The 27,600-nt window shown below is 41.2% G+C and overlaps 1 protein-coding gene across 8 annotated transcripts in view; it reads left to right on the top strand.

Moving 5' to 3' along the window:
* The window catches only part of LOC126863993 (zinc finger homeobox protein 4-like), a 410,183-nt gene that overhangs the window by 140,675 nt on the left and 241,908 nt on the right, over positions 1 to 27,600 (top strand). For all 8 annotated transcript variants that reach the window (XM_050614831.1, XM_050614828.1, XM_050614820.1 and 5 more), the window contains one exon: positions 5,490 to 5,525. The gene's annotated coding sequence lies outside the window, so the exon portion shown is untranslated. The remainder of the gene's footprint in view (positions 1 to 5,489; positions 5,526 to 27,600) is intronic.

Genomic DNA, 27,600 nt, shown 5'->3' with positions numbered 1-27,600 from the left:
GAGAGAGAGACGGTGAGACACGTGTGGACAGAGAGTTGCAAGTGCTGTCAGATGGAAGATAACACGCGAAAGCGCTAATTACGGTCGTAAAAATGTTTGTGCGAGCATTATGACGGCCCACCGTGAATAATTATCGGCCAGGACAATTATCATTGTTGAATTTTATTGGAAGACATCGAGGATTCCAGGAAGTTGACGGCGAATTTCAACAAAAACCCGACATGGAACGATGATGTGCGTCGTGGCGCGAGATCGTTTCCGGCAATCTTTATTAGATGTTCTCGAAACAGGCCTTGCGGTTCCTGCATGGTTTCCTTTCCTGCTTCTAATTCCACCAAACGAGATAAGAAAGAAATTTCATCGGATCGAACGCATCTGTGTTTGCCATGGGACGTTTTTCCAAAAGGGGTGGGTGCCAGGTAAACGCTAAGGGCGCCATTATCGACTGTCTAGAAACGTATCTCACATTCCGAACGATAAGCATAATCTCGAAAGAGCTTGTTCTTAAGACGAACGAAAGGGCATGGCCGTCGATGGGTTGATTAGCGGGTTTGTCGTCGAAAGAGACAGAGAACGTGCGAAATTATCGAATAATCGACGCCCCACGGCGAATCGAAATCGACGATGGCGCGGTTTCGTGTTTTTCCATCGTGCGGGGCGCCCCGGTGAACTATTTTTATTCCTCGCGCCATTTGAAAGGTAGCGAAGCAGAACGTTGTACACGCGCGATAAGATAAACGCAGCGTAATTTTTATAACGCGCGTTTATCTGACGGCAAGAAGTTTATGCCCTGTAAATGAATTGACTTCGGAAACACAGAACCATTAGAACGGCCTTTGCTCGGTCGCCGATGAAACTTTATTTCCGTTCCAATGTCAATTTATCAGAGTGCGAAGGTGTATTCATCCGATAAAGGGAATGGAGTTCGCACGCTATTTATGTCTCGAGTTTAATTGATTGTTGATAAAATTAGCGCGATTTCAGACGTCGATTTCTCTTTCTACACCACAAAAGCGTGGTTACATTAGGAAAGAGCTTGATGTATTGATCGTATCGATATTGAAATTTAATCCTTCTAATCAAATCCAAATATTAGACCACGAAATTAAATGTAATTGACAGTTCTTTGAAACATTGACTAGTAGATCTTTCAGAAATTTCGGTTAACATTTCCAAATTTATTTCATCCCAGAGAAATATTACGACACTCCTTTACGATTCCCAATGCTGGATTTCCCGAAATGACCTAGCTATCGACCCAACATCACATTCTAGAATTCACCCCATCGATCCAACAAACCAAAAGCACACGTTCACTAAGCTTTACACCTTTCAAAAAGCCTGACTAATCTCGTCAGGTTTGATCACGGCCACTAATTCGCTGACCGATACACGGGTTCGAATAAACGGACGAGGCCATCGCTTACTGACCTCCGTCAAGCGATGCGCTCGGCGAAGGAAAAGAAAGCGGACACCAGAATCTCCAGCAGCCTCGAATTCCTCCAGGCTGATCCTGCCGTCCGACAGGATAGAAACATCTCTCATTCTCTCTGTTGGCATGGATGGTTTGTCGTTGGAGCGGCGACAAGCGTTCCCCAAACACAGAGGGACAAGGCCAGCCCCCGGGGGTGGAAGGCAACAAGTGACCACAAGCCAGACACACACGGCCATCAGCCTCGTTCTTGTTCGCTTCCCCACTGGTTCTTGTGGTCGTCGACCAGTCGGTAGTTCGTCGACGACAATCGATATATCGACCATCCGCGTCGAGGCAACGTTACGTCGTCATCGAGGTGCACGTGAATCGCCTGAACGTGCGTTCATGTGCGTGCGCCCGCTCGCACGCCTTCACGAGGAAGGGACGAGGAGAATCAGTGTCTTACGTGGGTTGTGGTAGGCCACGGACGTCCGTTCATCCGTCTTTCGTGCCCTTCGAGGACCAGCTACCGACGTTACCCTGAAAAACGACTGCTTTCTACTAACCGACCCACCTTAAATATAGATGAGTTGTTAAATATAGATGAGTTGTCACTTATTTGTTAAATCGATTAACTCCAGGAAACAAAAATTGAGAAAATTAATGAAATTATATAAGACAGACATGGAGCAAGTGTTTTGACACTAATATTCCTGAAATTTTAATCACTTTGGTATGCGAATGATTCGGATATTCGGAGTTCTAACGTCTAGCAAAGATTTCTACTGGGTCGACTGTTTGCTAGAATGATGTGCTTACATACGTACACTCTTATATGCTGTGTCTAATTAGATTTATCGATGGCGTCATTGAGACGTAGGGTAGTTGGAGTTTGGAGATAAAGTCGGTCGTCGATCGATTAGATAGAAAGTTGGAAATGGAATGAATACGTGGTAAATAGTTGGTTGAGAAGTAATTTAGATGATTGGATTGATTTTAATCGTTGGAAATTTTTCTCCTTATTTTACATCGGATTTCCAGGTTCGTGTTCTAACCTGGATTAACCTAAGTAAATCGAATTTATTCCGGTATTGTCATAGTTTCTTTCAGTTCATACGTAATCGAAACCAATTCGACAAGCTCCAATCGACAAATCATAGATAAACAAATTATCGTCAGAAGCCATCGCAACAATGATTCACCCTACTAACCCTTGAACCAACCACCTCAGCGTCGAGGAAAACAGTCGAACACCCACGATATAGCCTCCTACTCGTCTCCGTCGCTCGACAAACAGTTTCCCGCGTAAATTTGCTAACGAATGAAAACAAAGCTTCCAAATTACCTAGGAAATCCACAGAAAGCCCAGTATCTGATGGAATGCTGACGAAAATTCGATAAAGTAGACCAAGAAAGGGATGTGACAGGGTGACCGAAGGAAAACACGAAAACCACTGTTATTTCTTTGAGATTTTATACGGCGGCGTCCCGATATGGCAATGTTTTAGCGTATTGATCCGTTGGGGTTTAGTTGAGCCATGGCAAAAGTGGCGGGGATAGTTGCCACGATAGGGGCGAAGGGCGTCCGGCGGGGAGTAAAAACTGGACGGCGGCACTTACCCGCTCATAATCACCCCCCGAGCCACTCGAGCCACCACCTTCGACGCCGGCGTCGTCGCGCTTCTGTCGTAGCGCGCGGTCTTGTCCGTGTGCCACGCGGCGCTACCACCCTGAGCTATAAAGCGTTCTCTAAATCGGTGTCGTCGCCGGCGTTTAACCTTCCAAGTCCAGCAGAAAACACAGGGAAACGTTATATCAAGGTTTCGAGGTGTCGTTTTAAGAATCTTCTTAACCTTATTGCGTTGCCATTTTCCACTGTGAAACTTGTATTTCCTCTTGTTGGAAAGTCCCTTTACCTTGAGGAAAGTATTGGAAAAATGTTATTGTTATTGTCTAATAATTTTAATAATTTTCATTCTAACTTTGCGATAAAAGATTTTGTCAAACGTTAAAAGTCTTTGTGTTTGTTGAAACGAGAGTTAGAAATGAAAATTCGTGGGCTGCAACAGAGTTACAGGTTAGAAATTGATGATAATTTTGATACTCTCATACTTGCGCAAATGATACTCGTATTTTAACGGCAGCGAATATGTTAATATATTAACCGGACAAATTCCGTGAGCGTAGAATTAGAAATCAATATAGACACAACGATTTCAGTCAGATTGGTTTCAGGAATTTTACAAATGATTAAATTACATCGTATGAAAATTAATATGTATCTACGAACAGATACTTTTAAATAATGATATGTTTTTTGTCTTGATATTCCATGGGTTATAACTACTAACTACGGAATAATTTATGTAACATTTCAAACGTAATCTAATAACATGAGATGTTCAATGTATAATATCGATGTACGATTGATACGAGAGATTAAAACCGAATAACAAGATTGATTTCAAATTAATCGTAACGCAGTGGAGCAGTTAAGAAGCTGTCCAGACCGAAAGAGTAGGAGAAAAAAGTGTTCGATTTTTCTTGATTCAGGTTTATTGCACACTTGGTTTCGACGCCTACACATCAGGTGGTCGTTCAGCTTCATAGCTTACGAGAGACACGCAGAAAGTTACTTTCGTTCTCTTACGATGAAGGTCTCACATAATAGTTTGAAACAGCATATATCAGAGCTTGAAAATATGGGATAACATATCTAAACCTTTCCTTCGAGTTAGAAATAAAAATTTGTACGGACAAGTCAATTTCAATTTGTGGTATCCTTGTTCTCGCAAATAGATGCAATAAATCTTGAACAGAAGAGAAAGCCTCTCAGGAGTTAAACCGATCCATTGGATTTTCTGTAAACTTGTTAATTTCATTAATCGAGTACACGATTTTAACATGCAAGAAATAACGACTTCCTTTCGTAAGTTCTAAAGTTAAATAAATTCTAACTAAGTGCACGATAACGAATCGAAGTTATTCTCGAAGCAAACGGTCTCGTCAAAGGGAAAGTCACGCGGTGCCAACGATAATTATCGGCGAAAGGTTTATTAGTCTGCGAACAGTGGTTCCCGGAAGAGGCAAACGAGCTCGTCTCGCGAAGGCGAAGGCGAATCGATAGAGGTTGGTGTATAATGTGTGTGGCTAAAATAACTATAGCTGTTAGTTAGTCGCCGCCACCCTTCTTACATATGCAAACCCTTAAATAATTACGGCTCATTCGTGCAAATTATTCTGGGGTTTCCGCGCGCCGCGAAGTAAAATATAATAATACGGGATCGCGCGTGCGTGCACGCCACGCGAGTGTCTCTTGGCATATTTAACAATTTTGCTCGGCAGTTGCTCGTTTTTCCAGATAAGCGAGTCCACCTTTTCGAACGACAAGTGTCACCGCGCATTTAAGACCAGCGAAGCGTTGTAAAATTTCAGAGAGGGAAAGAAAAGAAAATATGAAGTGCGCGGCGCCAGTTCTCACGCCGCTCAAACGATACTAGACACTCTTTGTAGAATAGCTTCGTGAATCTTTTAGTAACGTATTTTACTTCCAACTATTTTGAGTCTTGTTTTAATCCAATGGTTCAAGACTAATTTATTTTTCGAGTTACGCTGAACTTTTTCTCCATTTTTATTAATCAAGATTCCAAGTTCGCGAGCTTCGCAATTTTCATCGAAGCTCCATTTTCTTTATCTCACCGCTTATTCGATGAAAACTATCCAATACGTCCCTAAAGCGAGATTCGCGTAATTCTCTTCTTACAATGTAACTTAAAACAATTTAACGCGTACGTAATAAAGTTGCATAACATCGTGTTGCAACTTCTAAACATTGAGTAAGGTGTAGGTATTATTAAACTGCAATTAATATGCGTCGATTACGCGTGGGAGAAGCAAGATCGCGTCACAACATTCATTAACCAACCGATGCTGCATTGGTAAATACGTATTGCTATAGATTGGATATGGTAATTCCGTACGCATGATATTTTTATCTTAGTATGAATCTTATGTTACTTCCAACAATTACATTATTATATGGTCACTTCATATTTAGTTTGTGCCTTTGTTGCAGAAGGAACCTCTACTTCTATGCTGGCGAACTTATCTGGTGAGTGGAATCGCTAATATTAAAAAGTTATTAACACGATATATATACCTGAACACTCGATCATTGTTTCTTTTAAAGAAACAACAAAAATGTAGGAATGTGTTGAAGTTTGTCGAAGTAAGATTTGATCTTTCCATGGAAATAAAACTCCGTATAATTAAGCCACAATTAAACTTAATTCCATTGAAACTGCAAATTGGGGTTTGAATCTGAGTCTTCCTGTCGATTAATTATTAGCACACGGCCTTCAAGAATCATCAAACAATGTATCAAACAACGAGAAACTAAACGAAAAAACCTTTTCAGAATTCAGTGACGTATACACCTTTTAATCTTTTCAATCTTTCAACTTACATATGTATATGCATGTATACAATTATAGATCCCGCATTTCAATGAATAAATAACAATTCTACAAATCATAAAGTGTAATCGGAAGGTCGCGCGAAAGAAAAAAAAATAGCGCGACGTATGACAACGGTTAGGTCTCGCGCACGCGTTGGAATCGCGCCAAGAGGAACGCGGCGATTCCCGACGAGTCCGAAAAAGGGTCAAAGGAATTTCTCGCGTCTCGCGTCGAAGTGGCGGCGCTTATCGCCGAGGAAAATCGGAACAACCCCGAGGTAGGCGCGGCGCGAAGGTAACCGTGTAACACACTCGAGGTGGTCGTTGGTACGCGTGCGATTACTTACTCTCCATCGGCGAATTAACGACGAATCACCGATGGGAAAACCGGTTGCCCGGCCGAACGGCACGCAGGCCTAACGACTTCTCTCCTCGGCCTCAGCACGGGCATTCCAACGGCACGAGTTTGCCCCGCGACGCGAATTAATGGAAACACGCCGCGGCATGCGGCGCGCGCTGATAAAGCGGAACGCGCCTTCCTTACCTTCGTATCTCTCTATCCTTTCCCAACGAAAGCACCTCGCGCAGCGTTTCGTCCCCGACCATTCCGCGTTTACGCAGATCTTCCTCACTTTTTTTTTTGTTTAATAGTCACGATCGTCGGTTGGCTCGACTGTTTTCTTTCGCTCTGTCCATTCGGAGCATCGTGGACCCGTTTTCCAGCTGGCATCCGCCGGAATCTTAAATTCGTGATGCTTGGCCGCGCGCGTGCCATCGGTAATCTTTCGCCACGCGTGAACAACGCGCGCAATATTGGCTCGTCTTTATCGAGAGGCGACTTCCGCGCGAATTTACCGGAGAACCTTTGGACAAGAGGTTTACCGTAGATCGGAGAAGGTTTGCGGTGGGCTGTAACTGCCGTGCACGCGTCCTCTGACGAACTGTCGTTCCGACGAATGGACGTTTCGATGATCGAAATGCGTACATTTTGATGCATTTATGGAAAATTTAGTGTCGCAAAAATATACAACACGTATATACAATGCAAAAATAGAGAAAATATTCGAAGCGAATTACCTGCCGTAACGTTTCACCGATTCAACGATTTCCACTCCTTCAGCTGTGTTAATAAAAATATGAGATTGCATAAAAATTAGCAGCCTACTCATATGGAAACTGTATATGTACGTTCGATTATACGTGTAGACTTAGTCTTGCAATCTTAGTGCGCATTCACTCTTTTTGCGAGGATTTAGGTTGATCAGTTTTCTTTAGGTTACTTTTTTTTCGTGGAAATGGAGTTACAGGGGTTGAAGTATTATTCTTAATGATCTTTTTAGTCAAATGTTGTAGTAGGTCGTGATCGATGATGATGTAGAATTGATGCGGTGTGATGAGCTTGGTAATGTAAAACGAGATAAGTTTTGGAGCTGAAAGGATTTTAGACAGTGAATGATTTCGTTTGCAGGGGTTGGTATATTGGGAGGTGCACGCGTGAAACTAGTTATTCCACTTACCGAAGTACAAATTGGCTCGATAAGTACCGACAAAAATCTGGATATATTTGGCGAGATTCTTGCAATGATGTAAATCGGCTATTTGAAGTTCTGTAATTACTGTTTTAGATGTTATTGCTTAACGAGAACGTATTGTGAAAGTATTTTGATTCGTCGATATTATTTGTACGATTTATTCCCATGATTCGGTATCGAACGATTCTGGAACAGGATCTGACAAATTAGATTCTTAATTTATTTGGTACGCTGTGTAAAGTGTCAGCTACATTTTTCGTAGGAAGTTTCAGCTGTTGCACGAAATTACACACTCTGGTGTACGTGCCTCTGATTACCTTGGTTCTGGAATAGAATGTGCTGATATTAATTTTGACGAAGATCGATGGCAGCCTTTATTCGTTTCGTTTGTAGTTAGTAATGTTTTGTAAAATGGTTGCGCTGAAATACAAGCGAGAGAACAAAATGGATAATAGAAAATAAAATAACAAATAGGAAAATATGTATTTAAGATTGAAATGTTATAGTTACAATTTTTATGCCTTTGCCTTCTTAAAAGAAGGAGCAATTCTTTTAATAAAGTATATTTGTAATATCGTGATTTGCTTTGTAAATTAAAAGTTAATAACAAATATCAGCTACATGTACGATACGAAATATCTGTGGAGAAAAGCATATCTATGTAGGCCTGAAACAAGGCTTAATATCTCACATACAAGAACAAGACTCATCTGCGCACACAAGACATATTCCTCGAATTAACTTCTAACATCTTGCCACCCAAAAAATCATACATATACAATTTCTATTATTCCGCTCTCAGAACGAAATCATACAACAATTTCTGAACGATTGCTTCTCCAACCTGTTTCCACGGCGAAAAAACAGCCATATGTACATGCATCAAGCTGTCAAACTTAATTTGGAAAATTACGTCTACATCTTAACCTGTCACGATCGATTGATTACGAAGAACCTGTCTCGATAAACTTCATTAGTACAAGTACACTCACCGTGTGCTTTTCGAGTTCTTCGACTTGAAATTGAAAAGAAAATAAAAAGAAAAAAAAACAGAAAGACAGAAAGAAAAGAAAAGAAAAGGAAAACGAGGGAGAAGAACACGAAAGAAGGAAAGGGTTATCGCTATCAACTGGCAAAGGAGACCGATCATTAAACTTTAAGCTGCAATAATTCTTTTCAATTAACCCATAGGAGGTACATGCTTGTTCAAGCAGCGTGCGGCAACGGATAGAAATGTCCTTAACCGTCGGTTTTTACATTCTCTCTCTTTCTTTCGCCTTCTTGCCTCTGGAAGCCGCCACGATACACGGCAACGCGTCTTAAATGAAGCGATTCCGTATTCACGCATGAGCGCGATCGCAGAAGCTCGCTCGAACGCGAACACGAAGAGAAGAAGAAATATCAAAAGGAAAGAAGCTAGCGCACGAGGGCACGCATCTGTTTCCTTTGCGGTAAATTTCTTCCGCGTCCAGCGGCCGTGCACCGGTCACGATAAATGATTTCGCCAGCGGAAAATGAATATTTCCGCTCGCGGCCGATTCAATTCAACGCCGCCGCCATCTTTCGCGAATTATTCCCGCTGGATTAACTGTAATTATCGTCGCGCGTTTTACGGGATTCTTGCCAGCGTTGATTACCTGAAGAATTTCTAAGGGTTGTTGAAATGTAATCCTGTCGAGTATTATGTTCTGGGATGTGTTATAATTTGTAACTTGTATCCATTTGGTTTCTACGATAATACTGGACGTATCTGCTCAAGTAGATATGACCTACAGTGGTCAGATACCTGGTTAGTTTTGTTGGAATGTAAATTGATTAAAAGATTACGATGGATCGTTAGATATATGCGTGAGTAGATACCTGAAATGATCAGGCATTCGCTTATTTCTTGTCAGGATGAAAATTAATTAATAGGTTGATTAGGTTGATAAGATGTTGTTGTTTATGATAGTCGCGTAATAAGGTTGATTTTTTTAAAGCTAATACGTTACAATAAAATCCGAATTACTCATCGTCAAACTTTGAATAACTGTTTCTTCGTTCGAGAAGTTCTTTATCTTCGGATTGTTTAATTCGTAATTACGATTGTACGATTATATGAATGTGATCACTGCGATTAATTGAAACAGTAATTCCTAATTTCGAGAGATTCGTCGGTCGTATAAATCCCTTTGATTTAGATTTTACGAAGAACGAAATGAATCTTTTGTGCTAAATGTTGAATCTTCCATTTGATTTCGTTTCTCTTGAAATAATCATTCAGAAATAACGACAGTGGATGACGCGATATAAACTAGAAATATTCAACTGCATCGACGACTATTTTCACAATTTCTACGATTCACTGAGTTTTCTCGACTTTGACATATTTGTTCTAACAGTCGTAGCTAACAAAATTAATATCTATCTCGGTGCTTTAATATTCCGAATTTAAACTCTATATTTATGTGTCACATAAATCTTCATTGAACGCTGTATGAAAAATGATTGTCACGAATAACACCGGGTTTTACAATGTCACACTACATAAATATTGAGAAGATAATTCACGCCAATCTGCTTTGCAAGAATGTTAATCAGAGGCTTATTATTTTCTTTTTATCTTTTATCATAGAATCGCGATTAAAAATTACAGATTTCTATGCTCGGAATTCTAATAAACCGGCATTAAGGTATAAAAAATGATGGTAATTAAAATGACACCATCGCTTTATCTTCCATCGTGGCCTCGATTGACTTTAAACGACCGTAGTCATTAAATCCATTCGAATGTAAACTGCAGTCGTGCATATTAAAAGTCGTTTTTCATTGTAAAAAGTTTAATAACCTTGAAATCTCCTTAATGCCACCGCCTGCAAAAACCGAGTCTCATAAAACAACTTCAACTTTTCCTCGCGACATTCCTTTCTGTCACCAATGTTTTTGGACGAATTCATTTATCACTCTTCGCACATTTCGCCGGACGTCGCATATTTCTTCTTCGTATGCATACGCTCTTTAATTAGATTTGACCTATAGATACGTGGCTACTTTTGTATTTCGAATTATCCAAAGAAATTCGACGCCTTCGATCGCATTCCACCATAGTCGGGTCTAGTTTTTCCATGCATAAGTGAAATTCATGGCCTACTTGACTGAACTTTGCTCTCTAAGTTCATCTCGCTTTGTCATCATAAATCTCTCCGCGAATAATCGCGAATTATCGCGATTGTCCTAAATCGTACGAACGAGTAACTTCAACGCGTTATAATCTTCTTTAAAGCTTATAACTCGAGAAACGACAAGCGGCCAACGTTGAAATGGCAAGATCGATTTCATAGGGGTCACAGCATCGTTACTGATACGATATTATGGTTCATTTATGCATCGATGAATCGAGCACGAGTCCAGTCCAGTTAATTCATTTCCATTGCACCCTTTTAGTCTCGATTATTATAATGAAAGAATTAAGCTCGAATAAAATATCTTATAATTGAAACGGAGTCAAGGTTGTGACGTACGATGATAATAAAAGTAATTTTAAGAGGAATATAAAAATAAAAACACATTCCGCGCTCTTTCAACGAAGATCTGCTATGATCTTTAAAGACGAAAGGAAAGATATCAATGTCTGATGGTCGATTGCATCTATTCTACTGTCAAATAATTCCTATGAACGCAGATTTAAATTGAAGTTACTTAGCCTGCAATCGTTTGTTCAAGTATCCTAAATTCGACAGAATACTTAATGTAAAATAGATGCCTAAAATGTTGTCGAAAGAAGAATTTACGTCTATATGAATGTTAATTGTAGTTATAAACGTATCATGAACGTAAAGTATGATCAAATAATTCGGGCGACTTGAATCGAAGTAACTTGACTAATCTAAACGAGGGTTAATAAGCGTAATTGAGCCTAATTTATCGTCTTTTTCGAGTTGGTTCATAATCGATATTTCGCTGCAGACGCATCCAACGACAAGGTCGTGAATTAGCCCGTTTCGTTTTGCCATTCTCCTCCTAACGACTCGAACGGGGCATTCCTATAGCACGAGTTCGTCGCGCAACGCGAATTAATGGAAACAAGCCGCACGATGCGCGCGCTATACGCGCGGATAAACCGGAACGTCCATTTCACGGGCCTGTTCGTCTCCTCTCGAACGCGCCGCGCGACCTGTTCGAATTAAACGATTTCGTGTTCGCGTGGCGAGAAAAAACCCTCGCCAAAGTACCTGCGTAACGTCCCACCTGTTTTCTCGTTCTTCTTCTAACTCGCCGTGATCTTTTTCTAGTCGTAGTCATAGCCATAAGATGCTGCGTGATCATTGCCAGTCGTAGCTTTCGTACATTTTTTTCCCTCTCCACTCCGATGAACTCGTTTTTCTTTCATGGCGCGCTATGTTCTGGAACGCGGATGATCAAAGAAGTCGATCAAGTCGTATTTCTGTTATTCATTATAGATTGAAGTGTGAAAATATGGTAATTTTTTTATGGAATAATCTACTTCAAATTTTTCTCGACCCTTAAGAGCTATCATCAGAGGAAATCACCTTGATTCCATCATACGTATTTTACAAAATATTCGAATCCTCAAAAATCTATGATCGAAAAAGATTAGAAAAATGGTCTATAAAATTTCTATGAAAAAAAACATTCAAATCCCTGAATAGCTATCATTGCGAATCTATAAAAATTCTATGAAAAATTGATCGTTCCGACCACTATGATACTTTCTAGCGTGAACGAACCTAGATTAATTCATCGACTGCTCGTCGAATCTGGAAAATGATCTGACTCGTATTTCGCGGTTTACAGGCTAATTAAACCGTTCGTCGGAGATTGGACGAAGCACGAAAAGGTCGCGCGACACGGGACAAGCCTAACGCGAGAGTTAAGATAAAGCTGACTGGCGTTTTCGCGTATCTTCCTCCAACGCGTTACCAGTTGGTCGTCGCGGGTACTCGATTCGCGGCGGAGAATCTACCGACCGGTGCTGATCGTTAAAAGACGTTATTACGAAGAAAAACAGCTCTCTCTTTCTCTCACCTCGGCCTGGCTGACGCATTTTTCTCGAGTTTCCGCGTTAAAACGCGACACCGACGGTGTAACGCCCGGCACTTTACGTCGCCACGAACAGGCTAACGACTTCTCCCCGCTTGACTTTAATGGACATTCCGCGCCGTGATTTTACTCCGCGATTTGAATTAATGGAAACACGCTGGCATCCCATTTGCACTGATAAAGCAGAACGTCCTCTCGCTGCGATAGTCCCTTTGCCTCGTGCGAGTAACCATTCTCTTCTTCCTTTTCTTCTCTCTCCTTCGTTCGTTCGCCGTTCTTCCATCTTGTTCCTTCGCGATCACGACGATTCCGCCGCGTTTCCATTGCACCGTTGGATTAAGTGATTACACGTCGCTGCTTATTCGAGCACGAGAAAGGCATCGATCACGCGGGACCCTGTGATTTCAGAAACGGGACGTATCGCAAACGATGTCTCGACGAGACGCGTGTCTCGCTCTACGTATAATCGGTACGTACACGACTCGTACGAAATTAGATGGAGACAAGGTTGATGGCTGTGTGGCGATATTCGGAAGGAACTGGAATTTGTTAAATTTGCTTTCAACGCGCTGGTAATCCGATGTCTTTGACTCTGATTTATTAACTTGTCGCGAGCAATGCAAGTTGTGCGTGTTAAGTATGAACGTTGTACAGCGATATAATTTATTTAGTCTAAGTATGTAAGGACTGATATAACCAGACTGACGATGTTTATGTATTTTCGAGGGATCTAAATTAATTTTACCATTTGTTACAGTTAAGGGGACGAGTCCGATTATCTGTTACTCTTGTTAACTTTTAACAAATTCGTGTTTGAGAATTCCGATTCGATTAGAAACATAAGAAATACCTCGATATTAATAGAAGCAACGATAAAGTGAAACATCATCAAATAGTTTCAAGTCTGACACACGTTAAGACAATATAGTATCTCGAGAAACAAAAAGTTAGAGGGAAGCTGTATCATGGCAAAAATTACGAAGAAATTAGCTACCGTCTCGATTCCCCGAGCGAAAGAAAAGAAGAAAACAATGTACGAAAGTGAAACGTTTGGACTTGCCATTCTAGGCAATTTAGAAACTGTGTAGTTGTAGTACTTATTCCATTATCCCATTATTTCTTACTTAATTCTTCCTCCATTTAAGAAGCAATTGTTCTCATATATTATCTGCGTTATTCCTGGACAAAGACAACGCTCGCTTGGCTATAATTCTATACAAAAGTTGAAATAATTTCAACTGATAAATTCCACAGACTCGATGTATCGTGTAAATTTTTGGCTATAAAAAAACGTTTCATTGCCAATAGCAATAACATGGCAATTAAAGTAACTCCACTGTCGTGTGCTCCAACTTATAAATTACGAGTCGGTTTTATAGACGCCGAACAGAGACATTTAATTGACCTACTGAATACCGAAATATCAAACAAGGTAATTTTTATTTTAATTTCGGTAACTTCTCAACGGTATGAATCATATAAACTACGATCTAAGTTTCCAACGGATATTTAAATACCAAATCAGATACAGCGGGATTGATATAAAAGAAGGCATCATCTTGTTTTAAAACCTGAATCATGAGATTCGTTTAAATATTAAGTAGATCCAAGATGTTGATATAATACTTAAAAGACTGAGAAACGTGTTTGAGACGATACAAAATGTTCTACAACTCGACACGATTTTCTTAATAGTATTCGTCCTCCCGGTAACGTCGAATTCATTAATCGAGGCTCTATCGAAGCGAGAAAATAAATCACTTTCGATGGAAATTAACGGCAAATAGACAACGCGACAAACATACATAAAACATCTCCGACTGGCACACGATAATTGGCTGTGGACGTGGAAGAAGTGAGAATATAATAATCCTGTGCCAACCAATTATTTCACCGAGTCGCTCTTTTAAATAGTTTCTTTAGCGTAAAATTCAACACCTGTGGATGATCATTTACAAAATAACGAGCGTGAGACTCGGCAATGGAGAATTGAAGAGCGATGCTTAAAGTGAAAAGAGAGAGGTTATACGATAACAATAGGAGGAAAATGTTGACTAAATTCACAGAAATATATACATTTATTATATTACAACATTAAATATAACATTTTCTTATTATTTGTCAAAAACGTGTTCCTTCAAAAACAAAGTCAATTTCTCCAATATAATTTTCGATGACGTTCAAGGAATCCAAAATATATTTATTTTTCTTGCAACAAAATTCAAGTTTCACTCGTTCAAGCAATTAATCTAAAACCACGGTTTCTTCCACAAATCCATCGAAATTTCTCTACGCAGAAATAGACGCGAATATATTAATCGCGTTTCTCCACGAACTGTATAGCTGCGTTTGTTACAACAAATTTCGTCGAAACTTTCATCTTACCAAACTCTCATAAAAAAAAAAAGAAGAAAAAGAAAAGAAAAATGAAGAAATTCAACTCCTAGTATCGTTCCTCGAATGTTGTTCGTTCCCGCGCAAAAGAACAAAGCTGTCGTCCCCTCGGTTGCTTGCCAACGAGGGACAGCACGGCGAATCATAACAAAAGCGACAACGAGACGGCGCTAAATTACTTTCGACGCAAATTAACAGCGGCTGGATAAGGTAACGAGGCAGAGGAGATGGAACCGAGCCGTGGACGAGGTAATCCCGCGGACGGTATTGTTTCACCGACGGAAGTCACTCTTTTATTACGAGACACTTCCTGCTCCACGCGGGAGCACACGGACGTGCCTGTTTACACCGTGTATACATGCCACGTGAACACAGGTAACTCTCGTCTCTTTCATCCTTCCTTCCTTCCTTTCTTTCTTCCTTTCTCTTCCTTCGCGTATTCTCTTTCTAACCGTGACCCTTTCGTTCTTCCTTCGTTTTTTCGGTTTTCCTCTGACGAGTGGATTGCAGACTTTTGTCCATTTACGACAAATTTAAGGATACAGAAATTACGCAAAGTGGATACAATATAGAAAAATATATAAAATATTGAAAATACGGTGCTCGTTATAATCTCGATTGTAACAAGCGAAACGAGTTTCTATTTCACTTCTATTTGTTTAATTGTGTCCACGAAGATATAAATTTGCATAAGGATCTTCAGTGTACCGATAAGTAAACATACCTGCTTGGTTCGACGAAAATATTCGATCTCCACGAAAGGAGCAAACCAACAAGAAGCCCTCGCGTTCGTGCAAGCCTGGCCTGGGTGAAACCAGGCTGGCAAAAGCGGTCGATTAATTAGCCGCACGCGTGACTATTAATCAGCCCGGTAATTAAGATAGAACAGCCGCGAAAGGATCCTGGGGAACGCATACGCGATACTTAAATTCCACGGAGCTAACTGGAATCCGGCGCTCACGGAGAGAGAGAGCGATCGTCCTCCGGAGGAACGCGTGGAGTCGGCTCTCCAGTCGATTAAAACGAAACGTAACGAAGCCGAAGATAATGTAATAGCGAGAGCTGCCGGTGTAATTGCACATGTGTGTAATAACGCGGTCGTGGTATTTATAATCGATATACGACACGCAAGGATGAAAATCAAGTGGTATAAAGGAGGAGAGAAGGGCGATACACGCAACCGTGCGCCTCCTGTCCTTTGCCCGGCCTAATTGCGCACCGTGAATTCCGGTAATTATAATAATTGGCCTCGCGTCACGGCCGAATCGACGCTTGGTCCTCGTCGTGTTCGTTCCTCGTTCGACTGAACGACGACCGTCACGAGGAACGAGCGTGACGTTGACTTGGAACAACGTACACGCGGAGGAATCCCAATTTCTGTTCCTCGTGCGTTCTTCAAGAACGCTCCCGAAACTCTGCGTCCGGCACCTTCTTTCCATCTCTTTCACACGGAAACCCCATCCCTTCTCTTTCTTCTCTTCTGACCGTTCTGATCCTTTCTACTAAAATACGAGCGGCCAGGAGCAACGTTATCAGCCGGGCAAATTAATGTAACGAAAGGGCAGATTAATGCCGCGGCGTCGAACGAGCGGGAGGAGGCGATCGACCGATGTGTTGGAATTAATTAACTCCGCCGGGCGTACGTATAATTCAGAGGGTACACACGATTGATTAAAGCCGATTTCACGACCAATCAATCTATAACCCCTTAGCGGACGTCCCTTAGCGGCGGCCATAAATTTGCACCAGCTATTAAAGGAATCCGGCGTGCGCCTTATCGTTCATTTATAACTGTCCGCGGCCGTCTCATTAACCTCCCTTTTCTCGGAACGCGATCGCGGGACTCGGAGACAAGAGCCAAAGAAATCTCAAAATATCACCGTCGCGGGTGGGACGACGAGAAGGTTGGGGCCGCTGCGACTGGGGGCTGGGCCAGTTTTTACATGGGTGTGCGAATATTGGTACGTGTACGCGTGTCTGTGATTATATGCGACTGATCGTGCGTTTTCGCCGAGTGTGATGTTCGACACACTCGGTTACACGTAAATAACGAACATGTGTAAACAATTGTCGGATTACCGTGGCGGAATTAAGTCGTCTTTTGGCACTGGCACATCATCGCGGTAATAACGATAACCGGGCTCTCTGTTGTTCGTGCGGCTACTGGGTTTATAGTTGATGTATGTCGTTGGAGATGAATGGGAGGGAAGCCTGTCCGAGGTAGCCAACACGTATAATGATCGTCACGTGGTTATGTCTGGTTTGATGTGCCGGCGAAATTCGAAGAGGAATGCGTGAACGAATTTTAGAAGTTTCTGACTTCTAATAACAAATTCAAGCTAATCGTTCGATATGCTATTTTACGAATGACTGTGAAAATCGAGATTTTTCTAAACGTTGGAATAATTCTCTCGCGTAAATGAATTTGTATTTCTAGTGGTATCTAGTAAGAAGCGGTATACTTGAAATCTTTGTAATTCGATTTCTTGTCTAATATTTCCTGATACAAATCGTATCCTTTCGAAAAACTGTTCTAATGATTTTCTTGCTACAGATGCAGAGATATCAAGCGTGTGATGATATAGTGATATTAAGCGTGATACTAAATCAGCATGTCATCGGACTTCGGGTACAGGAAACCAGCGATACTAATGAAACACAGAAAAACGTTTCCAAAACAACTCAATTTACGAAATATGAATAAAATTCCCGACATAATATAAATCTAGAACAATATTCAGAAAAAGAACCATTAGTAAAAATCTTATCCAAAAAAATGCTCCAGAACGATGCGAAAACAGTACTTTTATCCGTATGTCACCGATTAATTATATTCGGAATCAATTATCCAGGACAAATGCGGTGAAGGCATCGGCACGAGCTCGCAACGTTCGAGCTGCTTTTCCGGGGAAGACACATTATAAGTTTTTCCTCGGGGTTAATTTCGCCGGCGATAGCTAAATCCTTTCTTTTTCTTGCTTCTTTTCTCCCCTGCTCTTTCTCTCTTTTATTCTTGCGCCACCCTGTCCCTCTGCAGCCACCGAGCTCCAGCAAGCTCGAACTAAGAGCGGCTAAGAGTTGGTAGGAGCGTCTCTATGGTTAATTAAACGCATAGATCACCCCTCCCCCTCCTCTCGCAATCTCCACCAGCTCCTCCTTAGCTTCACCCTCCACCCCTGACTCCACCCTCGCCCTTGTCCAGTGTCTTCTCTTTTTCCAGCCACCCTGCAAATGCGCGCACACTTCTTCCGCGTTATAAACGTGCATGTGCGCCTTCTTTTACGCCGCCAGTGCTGTATCCTTCGTTAAAAATCTCGGAACGTATACTTTAAAGCACATTAATCCTTTTCTCGTCTTGTAACCTCATAATTAAACTTCACGCATTCACGATATAATTCCACGCATCATGATATCGCAGCAGAGATAAATTGAAAATTCAAGCCTAGCAATGTACACTCCCAATATACGTAGAAAAGTCACATTTGTGACACATTTTATTCTCGATGGAACTTCAGTATTTCGTGTAGTCTCTAAACTTTAAATTGCATTCAAGTTGTTTAGTAAAACGTTTAAACAACGTTGGTATATCAAAACTTTACAAATATCGTCTATGTCATATCAGCTATCAACTCGTATAATCTCTCGGCAGTTGTTTCATTTCTTTACTCCTACGTCTTTCGAGGTCGAAGCGTATACAAATGTACAAACACAATCGTAATATATAATGAAGCTTAATATTCATTTCATATCATCTTCTTGGAACCATCTCTAAGAATCTGAATAACCTCCTCGCAATTTTAAAATCGTACTCGAGAAAGTGTAACGAGTCACGAGTTCTTTACAACCTTCGATCGCCATAGGAAGCATTTTCCGCGAACGATTTCCCGCTCCATCAACCCTCGCACGACTTTCGAGAAGAAGGTTGCGCGCCTTGAATTTCCTACCACGCGTGATGCCAACGAACAAGACAAAAGGGGGTAGGCCTCCGTAACGCATACCGGTTTCTCAGGAAGGCGTAACCTCCGCTTGAAACTACCGTCCACGCTCATTATCGTTTACGCGGGTAAACCCGTCGCCGATTCCTCGCTTGTTCACCGCGATCGATCGTTTGACCCGTTTGCCGTGAAACCCACGCTCCCAACGCGCCTTACTCGCGCGCGTTCGCTAATTTCTAACTTGATAACGTTTCAATGTCGATGTACAGTGTTCAATTCCTTTATCACTTACATTTACGCTAATCGAGAGAAAAGACGATCGATTCCTTTCTTCAATCGGCTGTGTTTCTTTGCTGTAAAGTGTATAATAATATGTTTCTTTGCAATTATAATTTTATATTTTGCGTTCGTGACATAATTTTATGCAATATTGAGGGCAATTCTTCTGACATTGTATTCTTTTCGTGAAACTTCGTAAAGTACTTCTTGATTAATAAAGAAATACTCAAAGTTTCATTGTGTATGATAAACTTTAAGTGCTAAATGATCTAACTAAAATTGCCAATTGCTGCGATTGCGAATAAATGGTTGATGTGTAGGACATTGGTTAAAGAAGAGCGTTCGATGAATCTATTTGAAAAGTGAACGAAAGGTTCCATGCTCTGGTCTGATGCCTATAAATTTCATTCGGGCCACGCTATTAACGACGCTGCCGGGTATCGCGTGTACCGAGACGCGATATCAATCCAGGACATCTGTGAAAAAATGGGCCGACCTGTATTGCGATTTTTACTATTATTTTTATTGTTATTCGCAATTCGTCTAACAGCTGCTGCACGCTTCGCGTGGGTTCACGTGGGCAGCGTGGAAGGAAAGATGTGTTAATGGTTCTTCAAATGCACCGAAGGCAGAGGGATGTTTATGAGGTGATTATTGATGATCGAGTGGAACGATTCTATTTGCGGCGAATGTTAACTGTGATACGATGTTTTATTAAATAGCATCATATTATTAGCGAGTTTGTTGTAGGTATAATAAATTTTAATGCGCGTGTGAAACTGTAGCGGCCTTTCTGTCGCCGTTTACTGGAAATGAAAATTAATATTGATTAATGAATCATCAATATGGTAATAAACATTTGTTCCTACGAAATTTCTTTTACAAAACTTGAATCTTCCTTGATGAAATAACATATTATATGTTTTATAAGATAATAGTTTTATAAGATAATTTCTTCAATAGTTGTGAATATTTATTAATAGTTCTTTTTGTAGTTTATCTTTCATTCGTTGACTTTCTAGACATTTTTTAATTTCGAAATTACAGGTCTATGCGGCTAATGTATTATATTTAGTCAGATTAAATATAAGTTTAAAATTGCATTTCATTTATCGTTAATTTCGTTTGCACGTCAGCGTTATTCCTGACTCCGTTCTATGCTATAAAGAATTTAATGTTTCCGATAAAACCTTATAAATAGGTCATGGTGTTACCCTCTATTATAATATTTCATTACACAAAAATATCGATCGTCCTGAATTCACGCTTTCCTTCCTTAGTTTAGCGGTGCCAGTTAAAATAACAACCTTCCGATTAAAAGGTTTTACTCAATTCCTCTAACTATAATTTCACTCGTGCAATTGCTTAACACACTGACGTTTTACTTAGAATTTCTACTATAATCGGAACGTGTACTTGTAACGTGTATGGGATGAACTGGTTGCTTGAAACTTTCTTTAACCTTTTATTTCCTCTGGAAATTATGATTCGAAATTAATTAAGAAATTGCTCATAAATCAAGTTTCAGAAACTTTTATTTTACTTTAAATCCGCGCACCCGGTGATATAAGACAAAGTTTGAAATACACATATTTCCTAAAATATGATGTCAACATACAACAACCCAATAACAAACTGCAATCCAAAATCTTCCAAAACTTGCATACTCTGACGTCATTTAAACCTGTCAGAGAGCAACCATCATATGCGAAACACCCTGCAACTCGCTGTTGAAATTATGAAACAACCCTTGAGAGAGGACGACCAGACGCAAACGTAGTCAGCCTGTGAAACCGTATCGATGTCCGTCAAGGATCGGACAACGAGAATTTCCAATAGCTCGCGTCGATCTGGCGTAAATAATGCAGCCGATAGATACGTCCCTGAAGCCGTAAGGAGGAGGTTGAGGAGCGAAGGAGGCGGAGGAGGTGGGTGGCCTGAGCGGAGCAGAGGATATTCTTATGAATCGATGAAAGAACCGCGAGCATGCGCGCCGGAATCTTAATAACTCATGCGATACCACCCCCTTCCTTCTGTTATCCAGGCCCTCCGCCGCCGTTATCAACCCCCGGTATTCCCCGTTTCCGCGCCCCGCCGCCAGATACGCCGTTATAATATGCGCGCGGAAAGGTTGGGGTAAACACGAGAGCTGGACATTCCGGGCGTAGTTGCGCGAATATCTCGAGCATATTCCAGCGGGTAAGAATCAGCCGAAAACGCTTGTGTCTGCGCATTTTTCTGCTGTCACCGAACCAGGAAATCCTGCTCATTCCTTCCACGCCTTCCACATTGCGTATAGGCGTCAAAAACGTAATACATACGGTGTTTGGTGCTCACGCACCTTCGCCACGGCTGTTTACGGCCGCTTTTTACGGCCATACGCGCACCTTTTTAGTGCGTGACCCGTTTCGCGCGGATTTACTGCCCGAATACGGCTGCCCGAAAGTTCCATTTTTGTTCTTCCGTTTCGAATCTCACGCGAGAGCGCTCGGTCCAGGGTTAATTAACTCTCCTACAGACATAGGTGTCGTTTGGGTGCTTGTTGGATCGTGGTTTGTTCTGTTATTCGCTTTGGAAATGCTTCGAGAGAATATTCTGATAATTCGTTTAATATTATCTGTCGTTGATACATTATCAGGATAAAATACTATGGAATTTACGTTACTTCACGAGGCCTGTTTTTAAAGGCTTCAAAGATGGTGGTTTTTAAAGAGGTTTAAAAGACTTTTATATTATCAAGTAATTAGGTATGCAAGAGATCAAACGATCTGGAATTTTTATAGCAAATGTAAAAAAAGACAGTGTCCGAGATTTAAAAAAATACTGCCACTCAAGTGCAAAAACTTAGTAGCTTGAATTTGTCTGTTAGGTTGTATGGATATAACGTTATCGAAATATTTATCCTGATTTTTTATTTCACTATGAAAATGTCTGACGGTAGATGTTTGTTTTTGCACGAAGAAATGATATTATTTTAAATGTAAGAAGTAGGAATTGCGAAGTTCTTCTACACAGTCATTTATATAACCCTTTATTATATTCTAAAAGCATTTTCAAAATCGAAACTCCGATACAAAGAAAGCAGTATAACCCATATAATACTTGATCAAACGACTAGCAACGCAGTCAACATGCTAATTCTCTGATTTCCAATTAATACCATCGAATCGAGATTCCATCTTCGAATATTGAACATATTCGCAACACGAGATCATATATAAAGTTGCGTTGCATGATGATATCGATACGGAACGAGTGGCCATTCCAAATAGCCTCTTTGGACATCCTCGGGATGTCCTCCGGAGACGGATCGGAGAAGGTCTTGGTCGAGAGAAAAATCGTTAGCACGTCGATAAAATAAAATGGAAGTAACGCGTCGCGTTAAGAGATCTCGGCGGGTGCGCGCCGCGGGTCGGGCGGCTCAGTCCCGTATGTTTGCCGGCCGTTGGCGCGCGGGAAGAGCACGCGAACAAATTAGCCCTCTATCTGAAACAACTTCTTGGAATAGCCGTTACTCACGGCCGAAGATCGGGGCCCGTATTGCCCGAGCGAAACGGCCTGAGGAGTCTGAGGGAACCAGAGGCGGTGGACGGGCCGAACAACGCGAGAGGAAGAGAAGAAGCGTCGTCGCGTTAGTGAAAGGGGACCAGCCAAGGGAGAAGAGGAAGAACAGAACCAACGACAAAGAAGAGAAGAAGGAAGAAGAAGAAGAAGAAGAAGAAGAAGAAGAAGACGAAGAAAAGAAAATAAAATGCCGGACGAGGCATTTCGAATTTCCAGCTCGGATCCGACCAGAAAGTGGAAGAAGCCAACACATAGGAGAGAGAACGGATCGTGCGGATCTGCTCAATCCGGGGATAAGCGAGTCGTTCGAACAGTGTTGAACAGGAGTGAATATTTATACGCGGTCTCTTCCTTCGCACCTTTTTTGCCATGCTTGTCGCCTTCCAAAAGCCCCTTCTACCTCCACCTGGCCGTTGGATCGCCTCGCGTTTCCACCTTTAGGGTCCCATGCGGTATCTTCTTGATTACCCGGTCCTAATTAATTCCTCAGGCTTTATCTTTATTTTTCCGTCGCCACGGCGACGACATCGCGCACCGTTCTCAACAGACCCAGAGGCGGCGGAGGGAACGATCCTACGACCGTTGGAGAACCCGAGGGACGGGTCGTGGATTCTGTGGTCATCGACTTCGTCAGAAACGTCTAGACGACGTGTCGTCCCCGACCAGAGGCCGCTGAAATAATCCCGCGACGCGATAAAACAGCGTGAATGATTGTTCGTCCGCGTGAAGCCGTTTACTGCTGTCGACTTTTTTCACCGACAGCCGTCTTAACGCGCATGCAAATGCTACGTAGTCGAAGCTTGAATAAGCGGATGGTGAGTTCGTGGTCTAGCAAGTGTAAGTCTTTTGAGGCAATTGCGAATGCGTGTAGAGATGAAGAATCGAACGATTTCGAGTACTTTGTAGGCTTCTTTATCTGGTTCCATAATAATTTCAATCAATTATTGCCCTTTCTTTATGGTTCTTATATTTCTATCTCGGTACTTACGAAAAGGAACAGGAGTGTATGTTCAATTTCCTTCTTTCAATATTTCTATCTTATTTTCTACGTCTCTCCAGCACACCGGCACTAATTTTACGTAGGTGACATTTAAATTGTAATTTCTATTTATAATCAGTAGCGTAATGATCATCTATAATTAGTATCAATACATAATGTACTTGGAATTTGTTTCAATTTCTTTTTTATCGAACTACTGCAAACGATAAGGGAAAGCTAAATATATTTTACCGAGTTTTCGAAATTATCGGGAAACGTGCTTTTGCAATTCTAATCGAGAACCAAGGTTCCATCGTCAATTTCGTAAAAGTTCAAAAGCACTTTCCGATAACTCTTCGCACAAATATCACGATTTCCTGCAACGTTCGAGCGTGGAACGTGCACAACACTCTGACGTACGCGAGCAAGTATGTACTTTTCTGCTTCTCGTTTCCTCTAGTAGAAAAGAAAACGATGACCTCGCACATACGAAGGTAGGTCAAGGCCGAATCTTCAACTTTGGCGACGAGTTCGAATCGCTGCCATAAGGTACACAGAGAATCCGAGAAGAAAATCGAAGATACAGATGTTCACCGTACGCTCCTTCTCCCATTGGGACGATACTGGTGTTTCTTCTCTAATTTCCGATCCGCTGTGATAGTTCTCCCTCCTATAAACGATATAAAATGCTCCGTTAAATTGCTTTGGATTGATTGAAATTATTTTTATTTCGTGGAATTATTTTTATTTCACACTAAATGGAATGAACGAAATAGTTATTTATTCATAAATCACATTGATTTTTTTCTTGATTCTTAAAATGAATAGAATCATACTAGCGTGACATGGATTTTGTACCGTATTTCGATTGTTGCGCTTAACAAAACGCAAGATACGTTTTCTCGTCAGATAAATTGAATTATACGTATCCTTATGGGTATACTACTAAATGATACAGTATGAAATATACAATATACGCGTATTATATAGTATATAGTATAGTATATAGTATACGTACGCTATCAACAAGGCATTGATCGTTAAAATATTTAGTACACAGGACGATCAATTAAGAAACATACCTACGCAGCGCTTCAAGTGGAAGATATAAATCAAAGAATACTTCGAACCCGGAATTAGCTGGTCCATTTAACCAATGACGGATGCATTCGTAATATTTAGATAATGACCGTTGAATGTTTCTATTGAAGATACTTCCTTCGGTCAAAAGAAAAATGACGAGTGTAATAATATCGGCGATACGATCTCTTTGATGAACGTGGTAACGAGTCACATGGTCCACTGGTACTTACAGAGTGAGAGACAGAGAGAGAAGAATCGGGATGCAACGTATCACTTTTAAACGCCGGAAATGAGTTATTAGCGGTTGAGTCGCGCACACTCAATTGTCCTGATTTGGAAACCTCTAACCTAACCCCCCCCCTCTTTTCCTCACACCGTCACCCTGTGTCCCTCATCCGGCTACTGAATTCGGGTCTTCGTGTTTCCGTGTCTCACAACTGGACCCTTTCTCACCGGAATCAATGCATCCCGCCTGTCAAAATAATATTCACGACAGGCGTTTGTTTCATTCGACTTTCCGGTGAAATCAACTGCGTATCTTTCGGTTATGAAAGTTAAGAACTTTTTAACCCATCTGTGTACAGAAGATATTGGTATTTTAATTTGTTGCACAAATTTCGTACTTTAGTTTTATTTCAGAGATTGGTATCAGATATTTCAGAGATTCCTTTCCTAAGTACAGTGAGATTTTCATATCTTAGAAATCTGTAGAAAAGACATTTTTCGAAGCAGAAGATTTGTCGATTATACTTATTAATGAAAATAAAAATTTTTACCACTTCTATATTAATATAATTAATAGAATCGAATACAACCTACTAATTAGACTTACAAACTGCAGAAAATCTGATTTGACTACGTCTCTGCCGATTAAAAAGTATTCTTAATCCCGTCAAAAAAATCCACTTCAAACGTCCAAACTTTTTATGTTAATCCAATTAATTTCAGTAACGAAACACAGCGATTTCAAGAAAAATCTGACTAATATCCAGCGTTGTAAACCAGAAACTGTATAGAAACATGGTGGAATTCTCGCGACGGTAGTTCATAGCTCGTACGGTAGTGTGCTCAGTGGACAGCCAGATAGATTTGTTGTCCACACATTGACCTGCTAGGCTGGCGGCGGCGTCCCGACGCTTTTCCAAGGCGTCCTCGCTGGGCTATTAATTGTCTCTGTTGATTCATTTGATCGTGCTTGGAGTTCCCAAGCGGATCCACCGACGCGACGACACTTTCGATACGAAGGTCTTTTACGAGCGGCTTGCTGCAGTCGTAAGGCCGTCGTCCACTGGCACCGCCAGCTCATCCCCCCACCGACACCCCCTTTCTAATTCACGTGAAAGCGTCTCCCTCGATTAAAATTAACAGGGTGGACGCTGCCAGGCAGGTGGCTTCGTTAGGGTACCGTAAAGTGGCTTCGTCCTTTGAATTTCAAGCACCATCTAAGAATCTCGTTAAACTCCATCGCCATTCGACGAGATAATTGAAACTTCACGGAAGGGTTACCTTGCTAATTTACGTACTCGACGCGAGGCCCACCCTCAGCCAGATACTAATTGCATTTATGCTGATTACGGGCCCTGTATGTTGGATATTATTGTATTAATTGTGGCCTGCCGTTTTGTTCGCGCTCGATCGTGTGCAGGCGATCGTGATAGAGATAATGTGTACCTATATCGTTTACTTTGTTGATTGAATATTCTTTAGAGTATTTAAATTGGGGTATTCTGGAAATTTGTAACGAAATTCAAGGGAAATTTTTAAAACGTAGTATTTTTATAGGGTTAACGTTTTATCAAAATTATTTGATGCTATATTTATTAGAATATATTGAATATATGACAAATTAATATACTAAACGTTATTTGTTAATACTCGCCTACTCAACGCACCTCTTTCGACCTACCGAGGTTTGAATGAAAATATCTGAACATGCATAGAGACTTTGTACGAATATATATTATACGAAACGTTTTCAAACTTCATTAACACCAAGACATTGGTCAGACATCAGAACCGAATCTGCGAATTGTATAAGAAAATTACAAGATACCCATTGCTAACATTACACTTCCCACATATCACCAAAATATTTGAACAGTCAATTATGCGCCATATTAGAGAACATAGAATGTGTATCTACTGTATATCGAGCAACGCGTATCTTAAATATTATCACCGCTCGTATATCACATTAAATCAATATTCCCCCTAGCATAAAAATCTAAGCTTGCTATTACGGAATGAAATCATTTCAACCCTCCAATAAAGAGATTCTCAAACGCATCACGAAATACATAGCACGCGTGAAGAGCTGCTGTTTCGCGGATTTACAAATCCGTAACAGGACTGTAAGCGCGGAAGCGATGAATGTCGAGGAGGGAAATCTCTGCTCATTTAACGAACCCAAGGGTTCAACCCTTCCGACGCTTCCACCCTCCGACAATATTTAATGCATGTTTTAAGCGTAATTAAATGGCAGAGGGTTTATCGTCTCCAGCCACGTTCACCCTCCCACGCAAATTATCGCATTTAACCCCCGACGATCTCGAGCTCTCGGCGACTGTCGCCCCACGGTACCTTCTCCACCAGCGCTTCTGGATACCTACGTCGGTCATAATGTACTTTTCATTAGCCTCGAACCCTTTCGCGAAGTGGATTCAATCTTGGAATATTCATCGCCTTGCAACCCTTCTCCCTTACCCAACACGAGATCCTTTTACAGCTTCACGAGCTGCTCGTTCAACAGGTTTTAATTAGCGTCGACACTTTCTCGATGACGAGATCCGACCCTTTTCACGCGACAACTTATTTGTTCCCGTTTCAATCGCGAGATTCTTTTGTGGCAACCCTTCGCGCGATCATCGATAGGAAGTTTAGCTGGCGACGTGACTAGTTTTCATTTTTTAAACGAGTTCACCTAT

Source organism: Bombus huntii, chromosome 3, assembly GCF_024542735.1.
Source record: "Bombus huntii isolate Logan2020A chromosome 3, iyBomHunt1.1, whole genome shotgun sequence".
NCBI lineage: Eukaryota > Metazoa > Arthropoda > Insecta > Hymenoptera > Apidae > Bombus > Bombus huntii.
The sequence above is the reverse complement of the archived record's forward strand: the minus strand, read 5'-3'. Positions and strand labels throughout refer to the sequence as shown.